This window comes from Cornus florida, unplaced genomic scaffold (genome assembly GCF_030987335.1).
Source record: "Cornus florida cultivar Cherokee Brave unplaced genomic scaffold, ASM3098733v1 CherokeeBrave_3.0.0_Hap2_Chr04, whole genome shotgun sequence".
Taxonomy (NCBI): domain Eukaryota; kingdom Viridiplantae; phylum Streptophyta; class Magnoliopsida; order Cornales; family Cornaceae; genus Cornus; species Cornus florida.
Window position 1 is genome coordinate 31,194,035 of NW_026775574.1, and position 4,737 is coordinate 31,198,771.

At 35.3% G+C, this 4,737-nt stretch overlaps 1 non-coding gene across 1 annotated transcript; it reads right to left on the bottom strand.

Annotated features, from left to right (window-relative positions):
• Positions 1–4,221: 4,221 nt before the first annotated feature.
• On the bottom strand, positions 4,222–4,331 carry LOC132305780 (small nucleolar RNA R71). The gene has a single exon (XR_009481687.1). It is a non-coding gene; the product is annotated as a small nucleolar RNA R71 (small nucleolar RNA).
• Between the last annotated feature and the right edge of the window lie 406 nt (positions 4,332–4,737).

Consider the following 4,737-nt stretch of genomic DNA (forward strand, 5'->3'; position numbering starts at 1 on the left):
TTCTTGCAAAAGTAAAGATACGTATTTCGAGGAAACCACTAAAGAGGAAGACATATGAAGTCAAAAACTAACTCCGAGCATGAAAATTAAGGTTTTGCCAAACAAGTAACAAACAGAGAAAAGACAGAACAGGGAAAAAGACGAAACAGGGAAAGGACGAAATGAGCATAGTGTCCGAAAAGTGAAAATGCAGAAATGACTTGGTCCTCAAAGAAAGTTGCCAATCCACGGAAAAGAGTCTCAGAAACTATTTTTGAGCACTCAAGACGACACTAAATGACAAGAAACAGAGCTCAGTAAAGAAAATTAAATGGAAAAAAATTTATCCGTAAAATTTCAGGAAAAAAGAAAGGGAGGTAAATGGCCGGGTCGTTATAGGATAGTTGATAAGTGTAGGTGTAAGATTAAGCCTAGGAAGGAGCCTAAGATTAATGACAAGTGTAGGCTTCACAATTAGTCTTGCATTGTGTGTGTGTGTGTGAGAGTGGTAGTGTAAGAGAATATAGTAAGTGGATGATACCATCACATTTAGCTTAGGGTTTACACTTTTCTTTCATTTCATCTCTTTCCTCTCAAGCCCTAACTTAGCCACCATTGGAGCAAAGCTTGATTCAAGGCTTTTGACTTCATTTTTGGTCTCCTTCCACTCACCTTAGATCATTAAGCTTAGAATACTTTAGTTCCCTCTCACTTTCCTCTACAAAACCCTTGTTTAGTTTTCCATTTTAAGCTTGGTTGCCTTAGATTATAGAGATTCAATTCTCTATTGAGTTTATTATCTAAGTGAAATAATTGTTTTTGTAGTGATGTATAAGTTGTAAGCATGATTTATATTAAATTGAGAAGCTAATGATTAATGGTAGCTTGCATATAACTCATTTTACACTTGATATATGGCATATCCATGACTTGATCTTTGTTGTATATTAATTTGGTATGATTTAAATGAGTTTTTAAATTTAGAAAATTAATTAATTTAAATTGATTTAAATTCTACTTAATTGTAATATGCTTGAATTCCATTTTAGACTTGATATATGGCATGGTCATTACTTACTCCTTGTTATATATTAAATTGGAATCATTTGAACAACTTTTGAAAACTAGAGAAATTAATTAGTTAGTCTAATTAATTTCTATTTTATTGATCTAATGATTTAGTCATGTAATTCATGGAGCTTTTATTGTGTTTTTATCATATATCATGACTTGTTGCTCAACTTGTCGATTTTGGAAACTTGGGATATCATCAAGAACTTGACTTGGCTAGAACTTGGTTCTAGAATGGGAGATAGAGAGCTCCTTACACTATAGTGCGCACTAGGGGAAGGTACCTGATGAGCGCAGAAAAGTGCACATTTATAACCCCTTAAGCTTGAGTGTTCTAGGATCTTTATCTATCTTATTTTCCCATTTTAGACTAATTTCATGTTTTTGTCTATTTTAGGTCAATAATGTTAAAATGAGCTAAAAATGGTTTCTTAAGGCCTTTTTGGAGTCAAACTAAGTCTTAGTAAGAATTTGGAGCAAAAGGAGGCTGATTTGGAGTAAAAGGAGGCTGATGCTGAAAAGCTGCCAAGTGAGATCGATCGAACTCTGATCGATCGAACTTATCTCTGATCGATCGAACTGTTTGCGAAAGTTATTATAAAGCAGATCTGAATCTGATTTTAAACCAACTCTAGTATAGCTTGAAAGGGAAGATCCTAGGGCCGAGTTTTCACATATTTAGGCTCTCAGAACCTTGTATATAAGAGGGATTCAACCATTTTTGTAGAGAGATTCATAGTTTTACTTTGTAATTTCTATATTGTTATAGCTTTCTCTCTTTAGAAAGTTAAAGATTAGGGTTAGAAGAGAAGAGGGAAGTGGAGGCACATCTCAAGAACCCATCTCTAGATCTACACACATACTCTCTCTAGAGCTTCAAAGAAGAAGAAGAAGAAGATGGAGCCATGTTTGGAGTTTGCCCTTGAGGGTTTCATGACCACATCCACCTTCTCCATGATTGGATAGATCTACACTTAGGGCTTGGATATGCCCTAAGTCTTGTGTAATCTAAACCCTTGTATTTCTATTTTTTGGGATTTATATATATATTGTTGTGATTAGTGTTCTAGCCTTATGAATTTAATGAATCTTGGTATATATCTATGATTTCTATGGTTTAATTCTTCCTATTAATTCTCTAGTTTATTTACATGTATATGTGTGATTAAATTAGGAATTATGTCTCATATGATTCTTATGGTTTAATTCTTCTTATTGATTCTCTTTGTGATTATATGTTGTCTTATGTGTGATTATTTAGGAATTGATCTCTACACTAGTTTTTCTATATTAATTGCATGTTTATGTATGGTTAATTGAGAATCTAGTGATGGCTAGGCATGTGTTTTCATTGAATGGGTTTGTCAATTAATTTGACGGATTATACTTATACTTGATAGGTTGTTCTATAATTTAATTCATGCTTGTAGGTAGGTAGACAATCTATACTTGATTTGATATTCCATGGCTTATTATTGCAAATTCCTTGATTCTCTAAATTGATGTGTGCTACAATTGTGACTAGTTTGATGGATTGTTCTACACTTAGTTTATTTATTGGTTAGGTAGACAATTCATACATGAATTTGATGGTCCATGCTTAATATTGCAATTGGTAGTCGCATTTTATTCACAACAATGTATTCCCTATTAATGGAAAGTAAGTGGTTAATTACATGAGCTTAGTGGTGATTCCAACACCCTAAGTCCTCTCTTCATATCTCTTAAATCCCAATCTCTCACATAATTACTTTAATTGCATTTTAATTTAATTGTTTTCTAGAGTAATCAAACAGCCAACCCTTCTTTACAATATTTTGATACGCTAGGATCGAAGTTAAATTCCAACACGTATAATCTCTATGGACGATCCCTACTCGCTATGCTTCCGAAACCACATTCATATTTTGACCTTGCGAAGCAACCTCTCGCATTAAAAAGTCCATTTTCTAAACACTTAGGAAGGGGCTCACCAAGTTTTTGGCGCCGTTGTCGGGGATTTAATTGGCAGCGCCGTGTTTTGGAAACAAATCGGAATTAGTACTCTTTTGATCGTGTCTTTTCTTTATTTTCTTTTTAGTTACATATTGTGTTTGTTCTTGATTGACTAGGTGCATTGAGTGAAGGAAGTTAAGCAAAGGAGAATTCAAGTAAGGAGCTAAGCAAGGTAAAAGGACTAAAAATCTAAAAATTGCAAAGCTAAGCGAAAAATTGAAAATATATTGAAGTTGCTTAAGGACCCCTTGTGAGATCTTTCTAACTCAATCTCTAGTTAAATCTTCAGCCCGCGTGGAGGCTTGTTTTTCATTTCTTAGATTAATCGTAAGCCTGCGTGGAGGCAATTTACTTTTCTTTGCATATTATTAAAGTATGGGAGTATGGGATCATTGTATGTGAAGATTTGTTGATTTGTTGTGGGGACGAAGTGTTTGTTACTTGCTTACTTCTTGTTATTTATCTTTGCTAGTGCATGCATGGTCATAGGTCATTAAATCCTACTCTTGTCCCTCTTAATTTTCATCTTGAATCGGTTATTCGTAATCCTAGGGGAAGAGGTAGTTTTCATCACTCCATTTCATCAATGGAGGAGCAAAACAATGACCATGTGGAGGACCTTGGTTACATAGACCAACAAGGCATCCTCCACCCTAATGTGCATCATGAAAACATCCAAGTACCATTAGGCATGCCTAGACTATTCATTCTACCACAACAACAAGGCCAAATTCCATTGGGAATGCCTCAACCAATCTTTGCTCCACAACCTCCTATGGTTCAAGCTAACCACGGTGTTCGAGTAGCACCACCGGTTATAAATCCCCCTCTTGCTTTAAGAGACCATTATGTGCCTAATGAATATAATGCACCCACTTGCATTCAATTGCCTCCATTTAGAGCACATCACTATGAAATCAAACCACAAACCATTCAAATGCTTCCCAACTATCATGGACTTCCAAGTGAAGAACCCTATAGATGAGTTACTTGAATTGTGTTCCACCGTGAAATACACGGACATGCCAGAAGAAGTATTAAGACTCAAACTTTTTCCTTTTACTCTCAAAGACAAGGCAAAATATTGGTTTAACAATCTTAGGCCTTTTTCGATAACTTCTTGGGCAGAAATGCAATAAGAGTTCTTGAAGAAGTACTACCCGGTTTCGAAGACCAATGCTATGAGAACTTCCATTTCTTGAATTTTCTCAAGGGGATGGGGAAATGTTTTATGAGGCATGGGAAAGATTCAATGACTTGCTTAGGAAGTGCCCACATCATGACATACCTAAGTGGCAATTAGTTTAATATTTCTTTGAAAGTTTACCGGATAATCACAAGAGTATGGTTGATGCATCTGTGGGTGGTTCTTATCTTGATAAGCACGAAAATGATGTGTGGCAATTATATGAAAGTATGAGTGAAAATTCCATGCATAGATATCTGTCTTCTAAAAATGGTAGAAATCTAAGTGGAAGGAAGAATGTTGGCTTGTATCAAGTTGACAGCTCCAATGATATAGCCGCCGAGATGAAATCCTTACCTCAAAGGTTTGATCAATTTTTAATCAACCAAACTTCGGCAAATCAAATGTCTTCCTCCCCTAATCATGTTCATCATCGTGCATCTAATGAATCATGTATGACTTGTTCAAGTGTCTAGCATTCTACTTCCAATTGTCCCCATGGACAT